The 26,408-nt window shown below is 42.3% G+C and overlaps 2 long non-coding RNA genes across 4 annotated transcripts in view; one reads left to right on the plus strand and one right to left on the minus strand.

The window, feature by feature from the left end:
• LOC111273931 (uncharacterized) overlaps positions 1–26,408 on the minus strand; it is a 57,022-nt gene that overhangs the window by 23,295 nt on the left and 7,319 nt on the right. For both annotated transcript variants that reach the window (XR_002688117.2, XR_002688118.2), the window contains exon 3: positions 1,119–1,337. This is a non-coding gene — a long non-coding RNA (uncharacterized LOC111273931). The remainder of the gene's footprint in view (positions 1–1,118; positions 1,338–26,408) is intronic.
• LOC111273934 (uncharacterized) lies at positions 19,242–25,429 on the plus strand. Of its 2 annotated transcripts, XR_015310165.1 has the most exons (4): positions 19,242–19,323; positions 19,423–19,618; positions 19,962–20,115; positions 25,347–25,429. It is a non-coding gene; the product is annotated as an uncharacterized LOC111273934 (long non-coding RNA). The 2 variants fall into 2 exon arrangements; XR_002688122.2 differs by lacking the exon at positions 25,347–25,429 and having other exon boundaries at positions 19,962–20,961.

A 26,408-nucleotide genomic window follows, 5' to 3' on the forward strand; every position in this document is an offset into this window, starting at 1 on the left:
TGGCGCCAGCAAAGGAGGCCGCCTGGTAATAGGATAACCCACAACTTGAGGCTTCATTGAGATCAGAGAGGCCTTGCTGTCCTCTGTTAGCGGTTACCAGGCCGGTTACCCACATCGAGATGAGGTCTTCTATAGTTTTCCCTCACATTCCCTTTCCTCATTTGAAGTTGCCAGTTATACGCCCATTGTTACTCATCATACCACACAATTATTTAGCTCTTTATCGAGCCACCCTAGAAAATAAAATATACCGTTTTTCAATTCAGACTACCCGCTGCAGTTGTCTATGTATTCGTTAAACATGTTTCAAGGTTACAACCCAAAAATTAAAAAAAAAAAATAACAAAACCAGATTCCAAAGTCGAATGTTATGTTTTGAACAAGCATTGATAACGCTGCTGAATCACTTTTATCTTACAGCCGTAATCGCTGATCGGCATAATTATATTTTTAGACAGTAAAGCGGTTCAAAATATCACTATACTATTAAGTTCGATATCCTCTATGTTTCGAGTTTAAGGCGCCCCATCAGCCGACTGGCTTCCAGCATGAAACGAAGTGTGCCTAAGCCCAATTTCGATAAACTATGCGCTCTACGCTTTGAAAATCTCTATATCGATTACGTCTATCTATATGTATATATAGATAGATGTACTGCAAGAGGTCACGAATGATGTGTCATTAGCTAGCAGTGTGCTACGCCGATTACCATACAACGGAAACGTTAACGTGATTTAGAGCCTAAAAACATGCGCAGCCCAGGGACAATTTGAAAACCTTACCGGAAATCGATTGGCTACATCTCTCTTAGCTAATCACTTATGTGCTATACTTATTTGAACGGATAGAAAGTCATTTTGAACAAACATGAATATGGAAACAATTGATCGCAGCCATTTTTGTGTAGCTGTTTGTGGAGTGAGTAGATATCGAAGAACTAAACAAAGACATATTTATTAATAGGTAATTTGTATTAAAAGGAAAAAAAAAAAAACTCTTAAGAACCTATGAATTAAACTAATGTAATGAGATGTAAATCATAAAACATTGTGCTATATTTTGCCAAGCTAAAACTGGACAGGCTCAATAAGCTGGAGGATAGTGCTTAAGTTGATTACCTTACAGATGCGTGCAGATTGAAAAGGTCTATTCTATTCTTAGGCCTGCTGATCACCAAACGAAGCAATTGATAATGGAATGAACCTAGCGTACAATTTACGTGGCTGCATCGGAATCCCTTCTTCAAACTTCCGGCGACATATGGCTCTCAGAGGACATCAGGCGATGATCCCTCGTGTACGGCAAACCTGCCTGCGATAAGGGTGATCAAGAACACGCTAAAGAAAGGCACAAAACAAAACAAAATAAAACGAAAAAAGGGAGGTAAGCACTATAGAGGGAGAAAAGGTGGAGCGTTCATTATCTATCGTTTCGGGACACTGATGTGTGTTCAGATCGACAAACAATGGATCTTTTGCCACCTTAGACGATAACGACGGTGAACGTACTGCTTATAGCAATACTAAACAATAATTAAAAAAAAACAAAGATCGAATTTTAAAAATTCGTGTGAATGCTAAGTCACTAAAAATTGATTTGGCATATTCCCTGTAGACTCTTTGAAGTCTTGCTTATCTGTTACTATTAGGTCAGGTCTTTAGTGTTCTCTCGTTTTTTTACTTCTCCATTACTTGTTTACTACTATACACCGTTCAGGCAATTGCTATTGTTATTTTATTATGCAGCAATAGGAAATTCATGTCGTCAGCACAGGTACCGCGTACAGCGCGGCCTTTATAACTGAAAGTACTGCTTAAAACTGGTCTGAACTGAAAGACATATTTGGAGATTATGAGAATCAAACGGAAACACTTTTGAAAAAAAACGGTCGGCAAATACTTTGTGAATCGGACAAAACATGAAATAGAGCTATATGATTATTAAGAGACATTTAAAATTTGTGAGATTTACTCAAAAATTAGAAGCTGGGTTCTCTAAAAACTGAGTGAGTATCACAAAAAGAGACGGCTTCGCACCGCCTTTCAATATTTTGTCCAGCCGCGCTAACAGAGCTATATAAAAAATTGTCACCATTGACCAGAACGTGTCCCCACGCCGATATAAAGCAGAGAAAAGAATAGGTGAATCTTGGATATACACTCACAGCCAAAGTTAGCCCAGATCTCCATCCCACGAAGAGGGTGATTTACGTTTAGTATCACTGAAGAAAGTCCTATACGCTGGGAAATACTTGAGAATAAACAAAACGAATAGTAAGAATCTGTGCGTAGGTCAGCTGCATCGAATAAACAAGGAAACAACAGAAAAGGCCCGATAGGCAAAGCAAGGTTATCTTTCTCTACAGCGATGTCAGGCGGCACATCGAAAAGACCGTGAAGGCCACTCTGCAAGAGTCTGAGTTCGAGTTCTTTTGCATCTGGTACATTCTCCCAAGCGCGTTTCGATGAACTATCACATTTTTCGATCAAGTGAAGGTAGTAATCGCGTGTATGGTAGTGAAAAGAGTTTCATGATTTGACTGGATGAGTTCTTTAACATGATAGCTGAAAAATTCTGACGAAAAAATATCAGTATACAGGAGAAAGAAGGTCACTGAGTGCAACAGTAAATACCTAATAAGTTAATTTCTTGCTAGAATTAGCCTGTATTCTTTATTGGGTGAAAAACGTTGTTATTTAGGTTTAGTTCGATATTACTGGTTATCAATTGGTATCAGCAAACGTACCCTACCATTTCCAGTTCCGAAATAATTAGCGGGAACTGAAGGATGATTTGAGATGAGTTTGATACACATAAAAAGCGAAAGTCTTGTCAAGTGTGATTCAGGGAAGAATTCTCTGTGATGATAAACAATAGGTTTGAATATCTAGCATGTCAAAATGCTGCATACTGTGTTTTTATCTAACCTAATTGCGCCAAGTATCGTTCTCTTTCACAATATCCTTCCAAAAAAAGGAATTCTCAAACTACTTTTTACCGTTACATTAATTAGAAGCTAGTGCAAGTACTTTCAACACGTATGGTAAATGTATGTCGTACCGTGTGACACAAAAATAAAACAATTACACCTTTATCTAAAATTTGTTAAAAATATATTTATTCAGCTCGGACTGTTTATAAGCTATCCTGTCCTCCCTTTGCTCCTATTCAAGCCCCTATTTCTCTCATTCGCTTTCTCGCTCGGGTTCGCCGTTTTTCCCTTTCTACATTGCTACACTAATCAACAGATGCTGGACGTCAAAAACGCGTTCGTGTTATGGTAGCATCCGCTTCCGGCTTGTCGGACGATCTACATTTTCTGCGCATCTGCGTGTACGCGGCTTGAATGTTAGAAGAGGAGAGGCGTGATGTGGATGTTTTCGTGCACGAGCCACCGTTGGCTGCCGCTAGCTACCGTAGCAGCGGAAGCTGCACGAGCAGCTTCTATTCTGTTTCGTTCGCTGCCTCATCATGCGATAATCGTGCGGTACGCCAGCCATAAGACTGAGATGCGCTATTCTCCGATGGTTTGTCTGCTCCTCGCCCATCAACTCATCCAGCATAATCACTTGTTCACGTCAGCTTCAATAGCGTGGGGCCGACCCTGGCAAGCGCGCATCGCAAAAGTTCGGTATCTAGAACAGTGCACAACTAAGACTGGGAAACAACGAGAGTGGTAATAGCATTGTCAAATATAATTCCCTTGCTCCTTTATTCTGTACTCATTCGTGTGCGCACAGTTACCGCTGAGCCCGTAACGGTGCTATTGTTATTATTTTCGTCCTCATTTCGCTTGCTTGGTTACAGAGGTAAGCAGGCGGCGTGAAACAGGAGGCCAATGAATCTGTCTGAATATATCTAAGCGTCCTTCACGCTAACAATGTTGGTGGTGGTGAAGCAAATAATTTAGTGGGTGCCGGTTACGCTGTCTCCGCAAGATTACATAAGGCAACAGGCGTTAGTTTGTTTGAGGTGAAGTAGACGTAACGTTATGATCTTCCTGCGCCTCTTCGTACGAGCTATACTCTGACGCATTTACGGACATACATATCGAATTAAAGTCGCTAGATGGGCCATGTACACATGAGTACCCACTGACTACGATGCTACGTAAAAAGGACAGATATAAAGCTCGGCTCCACGACAACCCGTGCATCGAGCTGTGTTGCAGGCCACGGGTCAGAATCGGGCTAAGAGCCAAGAGACCGCTGCGAGGCGCTGCCGCAACGTGATAATACCATTAGCTAGATTATTGTTGTTGTAGTGATTAGGAAGAGAAAAAAAGAAGGTGGAAAAGGTCTGAGCAGAAAAAAAAATGGGACCGGGAATGGGGACATTAACGCGAGTGCAATATAGAGAAAAGTAGCGCCGTAAAGGGGTTTAAGTGAGGAGACGGGACTGATCAAAGGATTCTGGAAACCGCTTGGGTGGCCTTCGATATAACTGATGTCAAGAAAACAAATTTGGGTATCTTGCACTTATCGTAGCGGTTTTGATATAGGCTGTTGTCTAGATCACAGTAGTATAAACTCGATGTCAATTTTCCCCCCTACGAGTAAGCGTTACCTAGTGTATCGGAAAATCGTGAGAGAAAATTACGTTCGTTGCAAAAAGTGAACCGTCAATTTCGTCGATAAGTTGCATAAAATAGGAAGACGAAGTCATCTGATAGATTGAAGAGAGGTAGGCGGCTCACGAGGGTCGAAAGCAGAAGATTATCACTCTTTTTATTCGCTTGTGGTGAGATTGGATAGATTCAAGATAGCAATCACAAAAAACGTGAACGGAAAACATATTTATCTGTTCATTAGTTGGAACAGCTTGGCCTAACGGCTCCATATTCCAAATTAAATTTATAATAATTTGAAGCTTCTGTGACAGGTTGAAGATGAAGTGAATGCGCTTCAGACAGTGCACGACCATCTCTTCCGTGTAGTGTTTTTCTGTCACACTTTTCTTTGACAACTTCTTTAAACATTTTTAGTTAGCAATACTAAGATTAATAGTTACTTTTTTGATTATTTACCGTTATTTTATAATTTACATCCTTGTTTACTTGAGTTTTTGATACCTGAGTAATAAAAACAGTTTCTGTTCTGCTTTATTCAAATTCTCGAAAATATTACTCTTGCCACTATACGGGCAGCTTTAAGGTTATGCCTGTCGGGATTTCACACTCCAGCACCTCTTTCCTCTAGCGGCACTATCCCTGCCATTTCCAAGTTCATCCTGCCGTTGCGCATCCGTACCCTTGTTCTGTTCCAAGGTGTCACGTGACCTTTTTGCCCTCCGCTATTCGCAATCTGTTAATACACTGATTCTACACTAGAATAGCTGTCTGCAGCGTGATAGAGGCGGCACAGGAGGGATATTATGCTCTTTCGACGAACAAAGATGAAGACGGCTGACAAACTGCTGTCAGGAGAGAAGAGTCCGAGCATAAGCGACAACGAGGCTGACGACAACTTGCAGGTAGTTGGATGATAAGACAACCAAGACAAGTTTTTTAAGCTACCAAGGGGGCGGATGGATCAGATGCTGGTGGCAGTCATGAAGCTTTGTATGCTCATTCCTTCTCACAGGACACCGGCAGCGAGGAACTTTGACGGTTGTATGGTTCGGATTCCACTAATGAGGAATGGGCCGGTCTTCAGTAGTCGAGTCATCAGGGAAGTTCGGAAGCTGGCGAGCCTTCCGCAGGATGTGGTGAAGGTACCCTCGGTCCTTTTTTCGAAGCTACGACACTTTGCTCACTCACACATTTTCACTGCGATTGGCTGCTGAACCAGCACCACTACCTGTCTATTGCTTTCTCCAGCGAAAGGAGGAATCGTTATACGGAACTCATATATATATATATATATATACATATACATATTAGAGGAAGAGATGGACTGATCAAGGGGAGGAACGGGTTAAGGAAATAGAGCCGGAAACCGTCGTTCGTTGGTGTCTCTCGCTGTCGTTGGTGTGGTGATGTAACTGACTGGAATCAGCACTACTGTCCCCGCGGTACAAAGATAAGCCATTACCCAACCCTACCTTCTCGCTGCCTTACCTATTCGTTCGGCTGCCAGACAGCCGCGCGGTCGCCTGCTCAGGCCGATTGCTTCTCTCAACTCTACTTGCTCGCTACGTTGCTAGCTCGACGGCCGAAAGACTACGGGATAACATAAGTCCTGGAAGTAGGCGTCATTTACTAAGGCGAATTAGCTTAGCACCTCGTACTACCCCTTCGTCTGTAAAATATATATACACATATATGCGGTCTTATAATCGTGTATACGTTTAGTAGCTAGCCGTACCACTTTTTGTACGTATCATTCTTCCATATCATCCAATGACGGAGGGAAATGGAAAAGGTATCGTTCATTCGTCCCAAGCATACTAAGCATATGGACATCATGAATACGAGAGTAGTACAGACAGAATGGATACAAACTGATGGGGAAATCCGAGGGTGCGCTTAGTACCAAGAAAGCGCCACAGTGAACTAAAGGCTGCCCCCGACTGAACTCCTGAAATCATCATTACGACCGCTCAGTTTCTCAGTCGACCCCGAGATGGTCGGCCTCCTTCGTTTAAGCCTCTAAGCATCAGCTATGTCAAAGACTGCGCAGAAGCGGTTTGTCTGAAACGCTCAACTGCCTTCCGGGTTGCCATACTGATCTTCCCGAACAGTGGCTATGTACTATCCACCCAAGGGAATCAAGCGCATGTCCGTCTGTCGCCTGCAGTGATAATATCCATTTAGTCCAAATGAAGTCAGCGAATAGCGTAAGGGGCAACTGCGGGCGGCGGGGGACCGAAGGAGGTCGCTGGTATTCGCCGGGGACCATTCCTAAGTTTACGCACCTCTTTCATACATTTAGGCTAGCCTGCTTGGCACCTGGCACCATCTCCGACCTACCGATTGTAGGAGACTATACGTTGCCTGCTACCACTACTAGAGTAACATATGCATCCTCCCATACCATGTGCAGAAAAGTATTACTCACCTGCGAACTTGCAATAGGCTACAGCAAAACTGTAGGACAACCGATCTCGGTTGTCAGCCCCAGGGGCACTGATATGCCCCTTCTCCCAAGGCACACCTTCCAATCTCGTCGTGGCCCTGCCGCACATGCATACCCACACACACACACGCGCACAACAGTATGAAGGCGGGACATGAGTGGGAACGAGGCGCAATCATCAATCCATTGAGGCAATAGCGGTGGAGAAAGAGCCCGCTTTGGCAACGGTAGATCGTACGAGGAGTAGGTGAGCAAGCGAGAAGTGAATGCATTCTGGGGTTTGTGGGCTTTCCTGAGACGAGTTCTCTCGTTGACAAGGGTGGCGTGATATCGCCTACTGTCACCCAGGCCATGTTTATGCACGGCGGCGGCCATAATGCCAGAGACTGCTTCGCCAGTGCTGCAAGGGGTTGTGCTTGCAGTGGGAAAAGATTTCGAATGGTTTCGAGGCGTGCGGTCTCCGCGGAGAAATAGAACGGGCCATGCGCGCATTTGAAGAACAACAAGAGGCTTCAAGCTGAGGTTCAAGCAGCGATACTGCTAAGAAAGAGTACACAAAAAAACCTCTTCTACAAACGGGAATCAGTCCCGTTGATAATCGTTACATACTGACGACTGAAACTTGTGCTTGAGAGATGGAAAGACGCAGCAGAAGCAAACGCAAGACTGTCCTCAACATTGAAACGCACCCCAAATTTTCCGCCATTTTTTATTCATGATGATTGGTAAGAGAAGTAGCATAATGCTTACTGGCTTGAGTGAAGTCATCCCGCGCTATAATACACCAAAATCAGGATGATATATAGTTTAAAATCTTATGAATCAATTAATCGTTTTAGTACTACACAGGCGTCGAAAACGTGTTAAAATAAGTGACGACCCAGGATAACCAGTAATAGGGAAAAGTGTGATTTTTAGAGCTGCTATGAACAGGCAGCACCACTCAAGATCTCATGTTAATGTGATAACTATTTTGAAACGATACAAAATTTTTAATTAAAAGAAAAAGATTAGTAAAGATTTTATAGATTGCCAATTGTCCTAATTGAGAAGAAGTAAACTATCGAATAAAGAAGAAGCCTATTGAAAAAGATAAAGGGAACAAGTTGAAATGTTAGGCCTGCTGCGAGTTTAGACCCTTTTCAGCGGGTCCGGCCTAAACCATACGACAATACTGATGATCTGCCTATATTTCATTGCGAAATATTCGTCAGCGCATAGAACGTAATATTATTAAAACTACTTCTAGGAAAGTACTGTTCATGTAATTAGACGTCTACTTCCTTAAAAATAAAGACCCCATAGTCTTGTATTATTTAAGTGCAAATTCTCACTTGCCTACAGCCGTATTTAACATGCAGAGTCTGGTGTATTTGACAGCCAGATAGTGGCTTTCTTGGGCAGCTAAAGCATGCCGTAAGACATTGAAGCATGCTTCTTCAGTCCTTCAGGAGTCTGTAGGGGAAACGGCTACCTCAAATTTTGATAGCATGACAACGCACTCACGTACTAATTAATATTTATTTCAATACTAATACTAATTAAACATTTATTGCGCTGAACCAATGTGCTTCAAGCGACACAAATAGCCATACGGAACAGCTATGTAGCGTGACCGGCTCCAATCAGACAATGGGTATGGTATAGTGAAATCCAGCTGTGTGTAGGCCAACATGTACCTGCACAGAAACGGAACAGGCTCAATGAGCGCAAACAAGTCGCGTGCACTGCCTATCTATATCAATCAAATAGTGGTCCTATGTACAATTATGTAGTATAACTCTGGATTAGCGCATATAACTTGCACATGTACAGACCGTGTTTTCATCCTGTCGACCCAGGCTGATAGACAGACCCAAGTACAAGTGACGCAATGTAGCATGCTTCAATTTGCTATTGTAGAAAAGGGATAATCTTTTAAAAGTAGGTGGCCTCAGCATGCGCTGATGTCAGCGCATCTTCTAGAATATGTGTAGCTGCTTCATACTTCATAACAGCAATCTATAATAAAGAGTGTTTGGCAATTTTTAATTACAATTAACAACTATAATTTCCTCTAGCTCTATGTTCTACTTATCTAGCATTAGCATTTGTCTATAACGCTAAGATAAAACATACTTTAATCTTATATATATATATTAATGTAGTTATCTATATCTAAATTGACTGAGTGCGACCCCTCTGAGCTTACGCATGGAATCATTTCCCTGCTAGACCGATTTGCATATCCTGTATCAGTTCTGAATTGCTACCAGCAGCTTAATCTCTCTTCTGCTAACTGCCATTGCTACTGTTCTCAAACAATTAGGAAGACTTGTACTACTAGAACGAACAGCTAGTGGGGCGTAGCTTGCTTACACAACAACGAACAGATACAAGCACAGTAGTACTTCGTAAACGACACGTGGAACACTTATAAAACACCCACAATCGTGGCATCCTAACGATCGCTATTAAAGATTAATACTTTAACATTTTATTGATCATTTTTATTATAAGCATCGTCTGTATCATGGACGGCTGCCGTACACGACAAGATCACTCATCTTATCGGGTGTTATTTTATGCCATGGCTGTTATAGCTGTCATCAGCTCTCGTCTTTTCTTATCGAGTTGTTGGTACTGAGTCACGAGGCGACGAGTAGGCGCCACTGTCCCCCATGCTATTCCCCAGCTCCCCTTCCCTCTGGGACATGAACTCCTACATCTGATCTAGTAGGATACAACATACGACGCCCTCAGTCGTCTGCAAAGACGTCAGCAAGCACAGATTCAACGCGCAATAACACCAAACACACAAAAAAGTCACAGATCGTGAGCTTGCCGTGGGACGCAACAGTTGAATTCGGCAAACTTGTAACGTACCAAGTAAGCAGGCGTCGGCGACTTTTGTGCGATAGATCCTACGCAAATGTTTAAAGGACAACATGATAGAAACGTTTATCAGAAACGAATATACTTACAATATGTAGTGCTTTTAGCTGCATTTTGATCAGTAGTAGTAATTTGTCGTCCACTAAAGCAATTAGTGCAAAGATTGAGCAGTTTTTTCGTCCACATGATCATGAACTCTTTGTTTACATGAATCCATGTGATAGAAATGGCTGCTATGTCATCTGTATCTAATGTGGCCTTTATCGACCAACATCAGACACAATTATCGTCGCTGTAATTCTATAATGGGACTTATTACTGGGAAGCACGAGCACACACCGCGCAATACATAAAACACACAAAAAAAATAGAAAACATTAAAAAATGTGCCAAACAATACAGAAACGTAGATTAAAAACAAACCCAGTTCGAACATCAACGAGCAGCACTGCCTAATGGTCCTCGAAAGTAGCTAACTAAGCGGAAATAATAAAAATGCTTGAACGTATAACTTTTATCGTCATCTCTTCACTTGGTGATTTCAGCTAGATGAAAGCTAAATGTAATAATAGATGGTTCAAAAGATGGATATGTTCAATAGATGGATACGTTATCTCACGAATATGAGTGACGAGACGTGTCAAAATTTCACGCTTTCATCAACAATAACTAGAACCGAATTATGTATTAAGTTGTACAATCTGTCTTTAGTTGAGTAGATCTCAATTCAACATGAATCTTAGTCCACAGCAGTGAATTTTTGATGTTCCTGCTAACGAAACCATCGGGATATGACCGTCTTTATAAATTTCACGATATTTATCATTTTAAGTTATAGAAGTATATCCAGCACACAAAAGAGAGAGCTCAATGTACGCTGTACATGCAACAATTAGAGGTACACTATAAGATGAGTTGTATCGTCGATATATATATAGTTGGGTCGGACTTTATTGCAAAACAATCCGTCAATCGGTCAAGCTTCAGTACGGGGGCTTGAACGTTACTCCGCTCCCTGATATATAATTCAGCACAATACAGTTCAAGGTGGAGGGTCGCAGATCAGTTTGTATGTATTGATTGACATCTGCAAGGAGGCTCCAAAGCTAACGCCGTGGAATCAAACTGAGTCGGGCAAAAGCTATTTATAGAGATGGTGGCGGACCCGACTACAACTCATATTAAAACGACCGTTGTTGATGCTGCCTTCGATTGTGGGATTCACCCTCAACCGCGTCACAATGCGGCGCTGCCGTTCCGCTAATCCACTTAAGCGACTCCTGCGAAAGGGGGCACAATCGAGCGAGCTCCCGCGGAGATGGACGGCTTTCATTCCAAATCACCCTCTGACTATACGGCTGTCTAACCGGGGCAACTGGCCACAGCACAATGCCCAGGCGGCACCGTTTTTTCCTATGACAGTAGAGCAGTTTGACGCTTTCGAAGGCGTCGAGCTAATTCTGGTAGTTCATTCTAGCTACTCGATAGTCCCCGATGTTACGACGCATCGCCCACTGCGATGAGGAATGGTATTGCGTTTACCGCGTGACGTTATACTGCTCCGTTGTCACATACAACAATATACACGGCAGCATCTATAGTGACCTGTTGTTCTAGGTATGGGCATCTAATCGTGTGCTCAGGCCCATATGGGCGTAATGGCAGATTTGCATGGGCACGTTTTGAGGATACGGCCTAGTTTATAAGTGAAATCTATCGATGAGATGCGCTATGCGTTAGAAACGTACTACACTTACGGATAGAAATGTTTATATGTTGCGGTATGAGCTCAATAGTAATGTTCCAATAGAGTATTCCAAGTTATATCTGCTAACTTGCTGCTACATGTATGTATCTCTTGCTTGACTAAGGTGGGCAAGGAACAATACATCGGTACGAAATTTTCTTGCCCAGAAATAACTTGCCCCTCATCGTCGCCTTTCCCATACGACTCTATGCTTTTGCGAACGTTTTTAATAAAAATAGGCAAAGATATTATTTCGTTAGTTTTAAGTTATCTATTGCCCAGTGCGGTCATGTTAGATTCGAGGATAATCGTAGTTTCTGTGCGTAGCGTAGACGACGGAAGTATGAGATATAGATCACCAGAACTGTAAATCTATAGTCAGAGCTTCTTTTCAATCGATGATTAACTATTTCGTAAGTTCTGTTAGTGACTGACTAATTAAACTCGCAAATTAATGAAACGAGCTAATTTAATCAATGGCTTGCAAATTGGTCTCTTCTGTGTTAACTTTTTTTTAATAAAAACAGAGCACATATCGTCTGCACTATACGTTCAATATCAAATCCTAAATCATATTGTTGATACTGTAGCAAAAAGAGAGAGTCATATTTGATTAGTTTCAGCTGCCTATCATCGATTAACCAACAGATTTATCAACCGTCTCGGCCTTCATGGCCACTTACAGAATCTATCGCTGAAGGCCACCGCGCTCAGCCTTTAGCTCCAACTCCTGTGTCTAGTCTGAACTACACGTTTTGAAGTTACATCGCCAGGAAGCTGTAGTCGCGATGACTCCGACTACAGAATTTCTGACTGCTTTTAATTGGAATCAACGTTTTTAAATTTGTGAAAAAAACAGGGATTATCCTCGAATGCTGTTAACTTTATCTGCGTGATCAAGTTGTTACAAAGTTGTATCGCTAACATAGGCCCCGCTTGAAGCCTTTTGAACAACGGCGCTTGTCTTGAGTGCAAAGCGCTTAATTTTTGTTCAAAGTAAAAAAGATTAAATGAAAGGCGAATTGGTGAATCCTTCTGATAAACAGGGTTTTCATGTTCAACATTTCCAAGGCTATGTATGCTTTTGAATTTCTTTAACCTGTACAGGACCATATCGGGCTATTTATGCAGCCTTATTTTGACGTAATTTCATATAATTGTCAAAAATTTTCTGTCATGCTATATAATATTGCTGCTTTCCCGTTTAACAGCTATTTAGCAATCTATTTATTTTCAGCGGCTCACTTAGTGCAGGTACCGTGTGCCACGTGCGATCCGCTGTTCCGCCTGTGATTACCTGTATGATCTTGCGTAGATGCTTTGTTGTCGTTTCTGTTGTGGTACTTTATCAATCTTCGCAGCGGTTGAAAAATAGCGACAGCGAACACAAAGGTATCATTATTCGTACTATATACGTACACACTGATGCTGACATAGAAGTACACGTGACAGATCATGGATTGGCGTACATTTAGCGGCCGACGAGCGCTGCGTTCTTTTCTGTCCATTGGATGCCGGTACAGTTCAGTAGTCAATGGCATCTCATGAAGAGACGGATATGCTATAGATGCTGGAGACTGTATGATGTTTTTAGTGAAAATGGCCTAAAAGAACTAAACGGCTATTTGAGGCCATTTTCGGATTTCACACCGGCCAAAAATTCGATCTAATTTGCAGTACTGAATTTCTTTCTTGGCCGAATACCCAAATGTTCGGTTACTTAAGAACATAGAAGGATTTCTTTGCATCCTATGCAAGATCGCTTGAAGCAGGAAAATAGCCAAATGACTCTACTGTAATCGTTTCACCGATCCCAGAGCTCGATTTTCCAGAGTAAACTAAAGGCAAATTACGTTACGTAAAAGTTATTGTATTAAGTTATATCACTTGACCACTTTGGGAGCCATATAGGTCCCTGTGGTTCGGGCACGGGTCAAATCGAATACCGTTGATTCGTAATTTTTTAGAGAAATTCGGAAAGCTAACTTGCCCCAGCATGCACTTTAGCTAAGCTGGAATGTATACAGATAAAGTGCAAAATTATGTTTCGTACTTATGCTAGCATATGCCGCTCTTGTCAGCGATCTATCACACGTACTCTTCTTTGAAAGAAGTTCTAATGGTCGTATTGGCACAGCCAGCCTTTCGTCGACACCTGCAATACGTTCCGACTAATCACGACCATGGATCACGATTGACCATGGCTTACACTGGTAACTCCTCGAAACACACAGAACTCAACGAAGTCGACTTCATATTGTGCTCGGATCAGTCGAGACCCTTTGAAAGTTTTCAGCAAAACTTCGAATGGATCTGTGCTAGACGAACTATGCCCGTTGACCTAACTCGTTAGTGAATCATAAAGTATGTTACTGTAGATAGCTATATAAAGCAACTCTACGAGGATAAGTGCAGGCGGTGGGGTGGAGTGGGTACACGGTGGGATTAGACCCAGCAGACACAATTACACATCGACCGTGGCAATCGAGATGCGCCACACAAGAGATAGGGATCATCATCTATTAATACTATCATTATGATCATACGCTCTTAGCTTAATGTGGAAGGTTAATGGATGACCCTGCTGAAGCTAGTCAAGGCCAGCTCGTACAACAACCACTATCCTACGTGGAATATGTAGTCTGATTCATGGAAAGAATTGCTGGTAGAGTTGAATATCGTGGATGTTCTAATGTAATATGATGAATGCAAAAGATCTATCCGCACAGGAATGAGATTTGATCTAAATAATTATACTCTTTTAGATATGTTTCGATTTTGAGTACTCGGTGGGCTGTCCACAACATACGGGCATATGAGGGCATAGCACAGAAAATGTATAATCGTCTTCATGTGATTCAAATGGTAGCGCGTTAGGCGCTATGCGTCGTTCGACGGTACCCAACTCTGAGTCTATTCATTATCCAGACAGCTTGTACGTATTTGAAAACATGTTACTATATCTACTATTTCAAGGAAATAGCGTTTAGCACATGTCATTAAGCCCATTTAGCTTGATCAGAAGACCCGAGTTTAGTACTGTGGACGTTAGCACGTATTTATTTCGATGCACCATTAACGCGACGTACATATCAGCGGCGAAAAGCAGCGGCACCTATCCACTAATATTTGCAGATACTGAAACTGTTGTTGACTGCAATGGTTTGCGTTGACTTTCTATGCTCCTAGCACTATGATGGTAAGCCGCAGTAATGTTATGCACCGCGCCCGAGGGTATGATACGAGGCCGATCTAGCAAGGAACAATGTTTACATTTCGATTACCTTGGCTTGATGCTATATATGTCCATGTGTTTGTGTGCATCCATGTAAATAACAGTGCTTTACTGATCGCTATAGAGGTGTATCAGAGTGGCGAAGGCGACTGGGCACACGCCGGTGAAAGCGTTGAAGCAGCCAGGTATCGTCCATAGGGCTGGGGGGTATAATCCAGATTTATGACTGGACAGCAAGTAAAGGCTGCGTGAGAAAGCGCGTCAGTGCCTTTGCTTGAGGCAGCGATGGGCTGGGTTTCGAAGAACTGCTTGTTAATGAATATCATCTGAATATTTGCTTCTGGGATAGCCCTACCGTTAGTAAACACGTTCAGTCACTGACCATCACTAGCTATGCTACAGTCGTATCATTGGCGAGATCGAAAATCAATTGGCATCACCTAATATCACAAACACAACATCACCAACAATCAATCGGCCAATGGTAAAAGTTGAGTTTCTGATCTACTTTGGCGTTCTAGCCTCATGGCAGCTTGCTTGTTTTTTCTTTCAAGACCATGCTTGCTGACGTTCCGAAATGCTTCCCATCTGGTCATATAGTATGCGTATATATATTTTATCAACTGTATAATAAACACGTTATTTTTTACTATCTGCGTCCTTTTCAACTCAGTCAAATAAGCGCTACATATGGATTTCACCTTGAAATGATAATCAAAATTTCTGACATGTTGATAATTACATAGCTGAATAGGATAGTTAGGCAGATTTTTCTTTGCGCCAATGATAAACTGTGCCCGTTAGGCACTATTTATAGCTCATGGATACTACTAGAATTGCAGGTGCTTTTTTGTAATATTCCGCCTCGTCATATCCTGAACTATGGATGAAATTAACCTTTGCAGGGCACGCTCTGTTAAACAGGCCCAGCGGTCATCAATTCCTTTAAACGGTCCAATTGAGCTGATTCTGTTCCTACTTTCATTGGGCATTCTACTCCGGTTCGTCTGCATCTGTGACCTAGCAAGACAGGAATGATGGTGCGGATGGGGTAACCTTCGAGGTGTGCCTTAGTTCGAGTAGAGAAATATTCCAATAATCTCTGATGGCTGGCCACAGATTCGCACGATTCGAGACAGTTCAGAAACACCAATGGCCCGCTTTTGTTCCATTATGCCTAGGTAGTATGTTATTTTTCTGCAGTTTCAAACCTATTTTGACCGGTTACACTTTGATCTAGAATATCATCCACAATTCGCTTAAATATTAGAGCTGGAAGAAAGTATCAGACCGTGCTCGGTGTAGTATCGCAGATAGTATCATTATGAAGGTGGTGTGACACAACCTGGTGTTCCGATCGTGAGTGTAGTGGCCCTCAAGTGATAATTTAGTACTCGATGCTAAAATTGGATTAAGAAATATAGAATAAATATTATCAACATAACAAAAAAAAATAACACTGGAAAGTTTTCGTTCATCGACTGAAAGGACCAAGAGTTCTTTCAGATATATCGTTTTTGAAAACGACGTCGAGGCAGTTACGTCTGAAAACGTTTGAGGTACTTTCAGAAAAATCACACATAAGGTGAACTACGTAAGGTTCATAGATTTTTCTCGATTGCGAAAACGTTCTAATATTGAACTTTATTTATGAACCATGTTACTCTGATCCGATAGAAAGTTCGTGTAAAACGTCGTGCATTACTATACATAGGCAAAACAAATAGCAATTAACATTTGGTAGCCAAATACCGACATATTAAACTACATAATAGAAATTTTAATTTCTATTGGTTAAACTTAGATCAGAGGTGAGGCGAGCTCAACATGTACATTTATTATACGAAATCTCGTTCGTTAACAGTGAAAAACGTGTAATTAAGAAAATGAGTAAAAAAAAATTATCTTCCATTTTCTCCGAATAATTATGTTCATATATATATATATATATATATATATATATATATATATAGAGAGAGAGAGAGAGAGAGAGAGAGAGAGAGAGAGACGATACAAGGCCGCCTTATATCGTCGGTTATATAGTTGCTTTTGTAGTCACAAAAAAAATGATATCTCCCATAATCCACACCATAATTTCGGATACAAAGACTGCACATTAAGCACGGATAGCCACTGTTGAACCAAACACTGTTAAATCGAGTAAGATTAACTTTGATGAGGCCGACCGCTCGCGTAAAGGGTCATTATCTCAACCTGAACAAAGCAGAACTCAACAGGAATTCTATCCCTCTAGGTGGGAGAATGAGATCAAACGCGGGGGAAGGTGGTCTAGGAAGAACATTTATAAATGACATGGGGTGCTCGTTGACGACAACTATTGAAGGGAGTAGTTAGGTTGTTATTGGTATATACCACCCTTAGATGGTGGTTCACCTAAGAAGGTGTAATGCTCTATACAGGGATACAGAATTATAATATGGGGTCACTATGTCGATTGTTCAGGAGCAGGGAAGACCATAGGGAGGTCATCAAGGGTGGTTGTTGCTACGAAACAACATATGGCAGCCTTTATTTCTTTTGGCTGTTGCCTAGAGAGATTGTGTATTGGTCAAGGGGCAGAGTCTGCCAGTCGCACGATCTAGGGTTTGCTCCGGGCAAGGCTGGAGCGCTAATTGAGTTAGCATGGTCGAAGTTGCATTGTCGATTGGCCGGTGTCGTCGTCTCGCATCAAGTTTTTAGTGATGGCCCTTCTGTTCTGCTTGATCTCCACTGCTAACGAATCGGCGCCAAATCAAAATGAATACAAGTGGCATGAGTGCAACTCCTACACTATCCCCGCTATGGCGACATGATGGTACCAGTGAACACCCATCGTGACGCGACCCAGTCCTGCTTAGCAAGTGTGGATAGTTTTACTATTCAACAACGCCCGTTGTCAATGAAGTCGGCGGTTCCGGTCTTGGACTGCCAACCTTTTGGGTGTAAGAAGCTTCCGAAGAGAGGAGGAGACCCTTCTCGTTCAAGGGTAGTAACTTGCGGGGAAGGACGAAGTTGCATTTGAGACAATGGCCGCGGAGCAGGTGTTATCCTTTGTTCATGGGTCTCACTCTAGCCCATTCTGGGCTTGTCGCAGCAATGTTGCAAAGTAGTGCAGGGTCAGGACGCGATTATGTACAAGCAGCGGGTGTAAGTGTCACAGCACAAGGCACGCGTAATCAATTTTCATTAGGACAATCGAGCGAATAGTGGGGCATGTATAGTCGATGTTTATATTTTCACTGCAACCTAAAATTTTGAAAAATTCTAATCCTTCAACCATTGTCTCGAACAGTTTCTACTCATGGATGCCCGGTGCCATGCCGCATCGTGAGTCAACTATGAGCCATTTTTCTATTATCCTTATAAAAATGTCCCCTATGATTCCAAGCTAAGGTACTTAGTTGAAAATCACTCTATCCTTGGGAAATATTCTAGTTCGAAATGTAATTAGCGAATAGCGTTAAAGAACAGGCGATACCGTGGGTTGGTACTGTTGCAGATGTGCTGTGATGGAATTGCGCGCGAGTGGCAACGATGGCATTTTTTCAGTTGAAGATAATAATTTACAATAATGCCTCATCACAAGCCCATGGTAATTGTCTGGTTACATACACCCCTTTAGATCTCTTTTCTTGCGCGATTTTTATATCTTACTCATGCAACGTGTATGTATTAGGTTTAGATTTAATGATTATATAAGATTTTCGATATTATAACAACGCTGTCCTGCACGTCCAATTACCAATTGTGTTTTAAAGTTCTACTTTTAAACTAAATAATCTATGCAACTGCTACACGATAATATTAGTACGAACGACAAGAGATTATTTCTGAAAACGTCAATGCTGGATCGTTTGCTTAGACCCGAACAGGTAGAGGTTCGCGTCACTCACAGTTGGCCACTATGCGTTCAGCGTAAAGATGATATCTTATTATAAACACATTGCAAACACTGTTTCCGACTCAAGGCAAAGGGGGAAGCATGTTTGAAGGGGTTACGAATGAACGAGATAGACTGGGACCTTCTGAATCCAATATAAGCTAGTTAATTTGTTTTCGGGAGGGTCATCCCATCTTGAGCCGCTTACTAGGATTGAGTAACACTCTCTATTCACATGAAAATGTTAGAAATGAAACCTTTGATATCCATATCTTGCGTTCCCTGAATTATAAACGCTTGCCCTTGTTTAAATCGGCCAGCCAGCTAGCCAGCCAGCCAATTTTCTAGTCAGTCGACTCACGTGAAACGCGACGGGTTGAGTCAATTGATTACTATCTGTCTCGCCTGGACACGGTCGTTATTTACGACCTTTTAGGGATGTGGTAAGCTATGCTACTGGCTAATTCGAGAGCAGTACTGTTTCAGTATGATGACTATATTTTTGGACTGCTGTGAAAGTCAATACAAAGGCTATCAATAGTGAGTCACGTTTCTTCTAGGCCGCATTATGGTAAGCAATCAGTCGCTGAGTAGAACTCCATCTGAGAAAAACAATTACACAACAATGAGTAAATCTGGAATTGGTCAAAAATGGCTTTCTCGTTCGCAGGAAAATCGATCATTCTACGATCCCAAATTAAAAACGCGTTGCATATTATGCTACTTGGCGTAACCCATCGACGAAGATGATCATCCTTGACCTGTATAAAAACACCACATGATGCTAGAGGCAGCCGACTAATCTATAACGTACCTATTCCAGAACTAGCACACCACTGACTGTATGCAGCGTACGCCAGTGCCCGGTGAGACATTTAAATCAGTGTTCTTTTGTTCTCCGACTGTGTCCGGGTGTATGTGTTCTGGTGTCCACAGACCCCGCTAATCTAAAAGTTTTCCTAGATGTGTCAGCCGAGACACGAGCGAGTTTAGGCGTTAAGGGTCATGGTTGTATCTGTGTTCAAGTTCACCTGTACGCGCTGCGACATGCACCCCATCCATTCGTCGGAAGTAGTTAGGATAAATTTTGATCTGCTTAGCACTGGTGTATAATAGCTTGTATAATGAATATCTAATGTTTGTATAAAGCTTGTATAAAATCTATCATCAGTTTGCTGTTTCTGACGGCGTGACGCTACACCTTTGCAGGCGGCGGCAGCAACAGCAGCAGCAGCATGCCCTCACGCATGGATGCATAGGACTAGCACTGTGCCTTAGGACAGCGTGGGGCGTCGCACCAAATCCGCCTGCTGGAAAACCGCTTCCTTTTTCGAATTTATTCCAATCACCGCTTCTGCTGGTTGTATGTAATCTTAGCAGTGGTTACAATTATAGTATACCCGCAACTACCATATTACCCGTAATATCACCGCTGCGGTGGCGTATCGCCTCCACATCCTCTCGCAGCCCCTGAGTCTCCCGTCTTTCGACGTAGTTGAACTTCGTACATATCAAGCCCATATTAGCGCTTATCGGTTCGCAACAAACCACCTCAGCTTCTCGCTAGGCCGACACCCACTGTCTGGCGCAATTATTCAGAAACATGTTCATCAATACAAAATGGCTGTCGTTACTGCTGTTTTGCTTAATCCTGTATCTTGAAAGAAATGGAGAGAAAGAGGGTGAAAGAAAGAGGTAACGATGGGATGACAAATAAGAACGACGTCAGCATTACCGCAAATGACTCTGTAGAGCCATGCACTATTACTGGCAGTAGTGATGGTTCCTGCTGCAGGCCAATGATTACGGTGGCATTTATTTGAGTGGATTAAGCATGCCTAAATATGAACAGATGTATTCACGTGATACGTAACGGGCGAGTGAAAGCGAAGACCAATGGCAGAAAAGCCATTGAAGAGGGCGGGAAAGGGGCGGGTCCCATCTGGTCTGACTTGACCTGCTTTGACCGATGTGACCAGGCATGCGTTCCCAGTAGGTAGACAAATAGATAGACCGGTGCTTTGGCGAAAACTTTCGATGCCGTTGCTGTTGCTACTCTATGAACGAGGGAATGTCCAATCCAACAAGCGAGAGGATAAAGATATTCGCAGCTTAAGACAGGCTAGACAAGTCAGTGACCGAGACAATTATATTAAGCATGCTAATTCTGTATGGTTTGTTTCTATATCAATAAAATGGACGTTTTTCAAAGCGCACGCATTCAAATCTTACCTCATTCCAGATTAGTGTTGTTAGCCTAGAAGACTAAGTGGCAGTCGCGTAAATAAAGAAACCCCCACGGAACTGCTTTCCTATGAAAGCGTATAGAGGTCAACAAGATAGGTTTTTCTACTATTTATAGTCTTTATGTTGCCGACGCGGATATCCCCAAGCAAAACTGCCAAAGGAGAATGAGTGATAATTTGTTCTGCTCCACGCTATATTCGTCGTTGGGCCTGACCTCAGCGCCCGTGACTCGTAATAGCCAAAACGTTCCTTCTTTTATATACACAAGCGGAACTACCGTTCCTGTTCAGTCAGAGGTAAGAGTAATTCCTATAGAACAACTGTCATTTAATTTGCGCGAAGATCTACTTGTTCTTTATGAGACCAAATAGCTACTGTGCCTGGTAGTTGTTAGTCTGTCGTATTTAGGAGTAGTTCAAATTTACTTCGAAACGAATCAGCAGGACAAAGTGTGCGCTTCTCTTTTTGTTCACGAGACCGGTAACAAGTCTGTTGGCCTATATGCTACTGCCTAATAATATGTATCAAGCTCAAAAACAAAAAAAAGTTAAATATCAGCCATACGTTGGTATGATACGTATAATAGTATGAAGTAAGGGCACGTTGCTACTGTCCTTGAGGTATTTCAGATTAGGCCAGAGGAACGTTTAAGATTTGTGGTAGAGGCCTGCAATTGTGTGGCTGTGGCAAGATTTGAAAGAAGAAAAAATACACTGGGACTGCCTGAAGCTATGTTGATGTTTGGCCCGACAGGGTGAACGAGTCTAATACATTATTAGGGTTCCTGTATCCAGTAGTTTGCCAGCTAGCTGAGTCGTTAGGTGTCAAGCGGCTGATCTGCTTCACAAACATGTCAATGTGTCTCGGTATGTGGTACGCAGCTATGCGATGATACAGAGCGCGATCTGTGTGAGCTGCATGGATGTTTTGTTAAAATTTTCATCTCATTGTTGCAGATTTAAAGCGGTACCCGAGTCGAGTCCATGTCTTGACCCGCAAGTCGGTCTCAACTTGAAATCTCCGCTTGATACTGGCGCTTGACATCGGAAGGCGCTGATGTCGAGCCATGCACCCTGCTCAAATCCGACATCTAAACTATAACGCAGTAGCATTGCCGGCGGCATCTCGCTTTGTCTAATATTTACACACATACGCAAAGAAATGTAAAAAACGGGGATTATTTTAAAGAGAAACATATATGATTACCCCCTTCGTCGTTCCTCGGTTATCGACCCAAGCTCCTGACCGTCGCTCTTTCCTCTGTGGGGTCTAGGCTTTCAGTTGCTGAATGCGACAGGCTACAATAGATTAGCAACAACTCGATCTCGTGCGCGCGTCTATTGAACGTGCCTGTTTGTGATTTTTCGGAATCTAATCTTTGACAAGACTTGTGTCGAGTTCATCTATCGAGCTCGGTAGTGGCTGCGTAGTCTTGATCCTTGCTTTTTTCACTATCTTTGTGTTCCTGTATTCCGTTTCGATTTCTTTTCAAACGCTTTTTTTCTCTCTGACCAGCTCACATCCTTGCTGTACTAGTATTCCTCGCTCTACCGATGGCAGTAGCACGATGTGAAGCGATGGAAGCACATGTGTGAAATTTCTTGAGTCTTAAGCCGATGCTCACCTTTGCTCTGCTAGTTTTCTCAAAGGAGATTTTAATCTTTGGCGCCTCAGGCTTCTTTTTGCCCCTTGTCGTGCTTCTTCCTACAGGCGATGATTTTTTGGCTGAGAGTGCTAGACCTATCTTGTCAATTGCATTGGACGTTTGCGATACACACCTAATTCTATATGTACACGCATGCGTACCACTCGTCGTTTTTCGTTTCTGTATTGTCATTTCTGCAAAAGTATTGTACGGCATGTTGGAATCGGCTCTAGATACGTTCTATTAAATTAGTTGTATCTAAGAAAAGAGTTCATTATGGTACCTTCAAGCAAAAGAGACTATCCCATTGTATTTGGCCCTTGAGTTCAATCAACCAATCGCGCCCAATGACGCGTTGCCTAAAAGTATTTGAGTAGATAGAAGATTCGATTCCCTTGACCTTCCAGTGAGGATGAGAGATGTATTGCTTTCATGACACGCGATCACATATAAATACACACCATAGGCACTCGCGTGTACATTCATTGAAGTACCTTTATTCAGCTATTTACATACAGCCGACATCGTCTGTATACAGCTGAGTCATGTTCTAATTTCACCACGAACATCCTGTGCAACGCACACTCTGCACTTATGACTTGTCGCATTCGTCCGATTTTACTTTGCTTTTCCTTAGATTCCGATTCTTCATCTTTGTCTTCTCGTTCTCCTAATGTAAGAGTACCGCCCGGTATAACGCAAAGTTGAGCGGACGGCCAAGACGGAATTTGGTAGAGCTGCTAGTGGGCTGCTGGAAGTCCCGCCGGCCTCCCGGGGGCGCCAGTGAGGATAACAACCGAGAACTCACCTTGTTTCTGTTTCTTACTATCATGGTCTTTCACCCACGAATGCGAAAGAAAGGCAGAAGGACGAACTTGCGGTAAAGGGCCGAGATAAGCGTAGTAGTTGTAGCAGCGGCAGTAGTACTAGTAGCTCAGGATATAAGCTCAGGACAGCTGAAGCTAATAAAGGAGTTTATTACTGCCATTGCATCCTTAGAGAGCAAGACCGCAGAGGCTGCTGCCGCAGAGACTACCGCAGCGCCATGGATAAAGCTGCCCGCATTCTTTCCAATATTATCCTACCCCTGAGCTTTGCCACTATCGCTGCTATGCCACGTTCTTTCGCCATGTTGTCCACGGCACTCAGTAGTAGCAGCGGCAGCAATGAGGACATTGCCACAGGGTCTCATACCCCCAATGATGCCCCTTTTTTCGCTTATGGTATCTGGCAAAGGCCAGTCAGGTTCGCTTGGCCTGGCGAGAGCCAATGTGTATCTTGATTGTGTCCAGATCACAATACACCGCCTCCATCCTGACCGCTTAACTGGCCTGCTAGCGCGCTCCTCGTCCGTCCATTCCGGTGGACATAATAGACTCTAATTGATACACCTCTCCTGATATTATATATATATACATATATATATATATAGAAGCACTTTCTGAGGTATTATTAAACTAGTTTGCAAGTCGCCAGAATCTTATCAGCTCATGATGATAACGTTAACAGCTGTTATGCTTTACGGTTGCCGTTATGTGTGTACTGCTGCATTTTCTTCTGAGTTTTAAAAAAACCACCAAATATTTAAAATGAAGGAACATTGGTATTTCAGATAGGTCCAACGACAGCTATTTACAGCAATTTAGAAGGATTGGTCACGAATTTTGATATAATGCTTTAAATATCAGATCCATACGAATGCAAAAACGGTTCTTTCCACATCAGATGATCTGCATTCGGTGTATAGTGTTGTGTATTGATCTAGCTTAGCGTTCGCGCGTTATTATTGTACGTGTATGTGCGTGGGTCAAGAAATACTTACATGTCTCAGGTTAATTATAAAAGGGGCGCAAAGAAAGAAATACTTCTTTTCGTTCTAGTTCGCTGTTTACAGTTCATAGCCTGCGGCCAAGTCTGACTAGGTTCTGCTCTGTTCCTATTGCCTTTCCTCTCTCACTCCTTAGCTTACCTTTCTAAAGGCTCTTTCTCTGAGCTTACTCTTTTCGGCCAGACGTACCATCTTAGGACCATGCTAAAGAAGGGGACGGGATCCGAACTTACTGCCTGCCGCTGCTGCTTGAGACAGGAAGTGTACCAGGAACCAACACATGCTCGCCAGAACCCCCGTCGTGTTCTTCAATGGGACGTTCGTCTTTCCAAGCCTACACTTCAGCCGAGGCTGCCTTTGCTTTAAGACTGATTCTTTCTATTTAAACACAACGTTCCTATAAAACTTAACTTTCTCGAAATCTCGTTCCGTTGAGACGAAACGGTGACCGTGCGCTTTAGGATATAATAGAAAAGTTAAACTCGTAGAAATTGAAGGCAAAGTAAAAAAGCCTCGATCTGAACTTAAGAGTCTACTGTTTAGCTTTTTTGGTCAATACTGTTGAAATATACCGCAACTCGCTTGAAGAACATTTAAGCCCCCCTGATGCGAATACCGGAACGGTTAGTATATACGAATGCAGCTAAAGTGAAATATAAAATTATTGAAACTATACTACTTCAGAGACGCTTTTTCCGAGTATACGACTGCTCTTTTCAGACTTCGTTTTTCACTGCTACTAAAATCAAATAAACGATGGGTAACCATTCCGCTTACTTCGGATTGCTTGACAATGTGCATGTTCTAGAATTTTTCTATTCTAGGAAATTTTCAATTGCTTAACTCGATCTGTTATTTCTGGCGTGTATTTCAGAACGTGTCATATTAGAAGGGAATACAAGTTCTGCCCACTCTGTGAGGGACCTACGCTCAATTTTGTATTGAATACAGACGACGTACAATAAAATTTTTGTGAACTTTATCTTTACGCAGACGATTAGACTTGATGTCTTAACCTGTTACCAACTAAAAAAGTAACGATTCAGCACAGGTCTTGAGAAAATGTTCTGTTAGGATGTAATATTCAGTAAAATTCTTGTAGACGCTTTATTTAGATCTGGCAAAACCCATAAGACGGTTGATGATAGAATGGGGTCTTTCGATTTTCAGCTATCATCGGCCGGATTTAGAACACGGTTCTCAACGCTGGAATAGTACAGAATGTGTTGGGGCACCGGATAATGCTGAGGAAACCAAGGTACGCGATGACCAGCGGGGTGAACGAGCGGCAAGGGAGAAATAACAAGGGACAAGTTGTTCCACTTCCGCCGTAAATTCGGATAGGTAATGGTAGGCAATCCCCGGGTACGGCTGGAAAGACAGCAGCACGTTGGCCAAAACGGAAATTGGAGCATTTCTCATGCAACATCTTCAGTACGGTTTTCAATGAGAAAGGGAAAATTCTTTCTTTTTGGGGGCTTGGCCCCCCCCACACCTCTTATGCCCTTCATTCCATGCTAAAAGCCACTCGTCTGTAGTAATGCCTAACTGCTCAAGCACCGAACATAAAACACGAAAACATGATATGACCTCTTATGTAGAAGCTACACACTGATGCAAAGATTACGCTTCACACAACAAAAAAATTAAAAGATGCCATGCAAGATTTTTAGAAATTCCATTTTGATCGACGATACATGTATTTCCAAATGGCTCTGATATATTCTTCATATGTCTAAATGTATTCCAATGCAGTTTTTAGCCGATCATTCATGTTAGTTTTTTTTGTAAATCTTTTACTCTTTTAAAAAATAAAAAATTTCAAAAAATTATCATATAAAATTATTCAAATACGGATAAAGCGATCTGGACTAGAAAAGAAGTAATAATGACGAATATAACAACTGCTATAGTCACTATTGGTCTTTTGACTGTT

The sequence above is a fragment of the Varroa jacobsoni genome, unplaced genomic scaffold (genome assembly GCF_002532875.2).
Source record: "Varroa jacobsoni isolate VJ856 unplaced genomic scaffold, vjacob_1.0 scaffold_238, whole genome shotgun sequence".
Taxonomy (NCBI): Eukaryota; Metazoa; Arthropoda; class Arachnida; order Mesostigmata; family Varroidae; genus Varroa; species Varroa jacobsoni.